This window comes from Diachasma alloeum, unplaced genomic scaffold (assembly GCF_001412515.2).
Source record: "Diachasma alloeum isolate Michigan unplaced genomic scaffold, Dall2.0 Dall_scaffold_00376, whole genome shotgun sequence".
NCBI lineage: Eukaryota > Metazoa > Arthropoda > Insecta > Hymenoptera > Braconidae > Diachasma > Diachasma alloeum.
Window position 1 is genome coordinate 31,754 of NW_021680515.1, and position 1,052 is coordinate 32,805.

Genomic DNA, 1,052 nt, shown 5'->3' on the forward strand with positions numbered 1-1,052 from the left:
CTCCTGCTAGGTTGTGATGCCAACTCGCACCATGTAGCATGGGGGAGCACCGGCATTAACGGTAGGAGGGAAAGCCTCCAGGAATTCATAATGGAGAATTGTCTAAATATCCTTAATAGGGGGTCAGAACCTACCTTCACAGATCGGAGACGACAGGAGGTCATAGATATCAATCTGGGGACGGATAGAGTGGCAGACATGATTGGAGACTGGAGGGTCCCAAAGGACCTCTCAGCGTCCGATCATCAAACCATAAGAATGTCCATCCACACACTAAAAGAAACGGAATGGGTGAGAAACCCAAGACGAACAAACTGGGGAAATTACCGAGAGAGTCTATCTGACAATCTCAGGGATATCATCCTCAGATTTAACAACAAAAAGCAGCTGGAGGAGGCTTCGATTGCCCTAAACCAGGCCATCATGGACTCCTTCGAGACAAACTGCAAGCTTATCCCGAAAGGGCAGCCCACTGAGACTCCTTGGTGGTCAGAGAGGCTCGGTGGGCTGAGGGGCAAAGCTAGAAAAGCTTTTAACAAAGCTAAGAACATGAGAGCGGGCCCCCGTAAGGAAGACGCATGGAAAACTTACAGAGGCTTGCTCGCAGATTACAACAAGGCAATAAAGGCAGCCAAAGAGGACTGCTGGAGGGCTTTCACAAGCAATGTGGAGAGTCAATCGGAGACCTCTAGGCTGGCAAAAATCCTTGGAACAAACAAGACTCCATATCTAGGGAGCTTATAGGCACCAGATTGCATCCACACGGATACCATGGGAGATACTCTGAAACTCCTAATGAACACCCACTTTCCAGGCTTCATACAGGCCCAGGAGAGAGATAAAGAAACAATGCAAAATCAGAGGGATGTCTACGAAACCCATGATTGGGCATTGGCAAATAAAGTAGTGCAGCCCTGGGGGGTCAAATGGGCCATCAAAACCTTTAAACGCTTCAAGGCACCGGGACCAGACGGGATCTACCCAGCCCTATTACAGGAAGGGATAGAGACTATCACGGGACCCCTAACCAAGATACTCAGAGCTAGTATAGC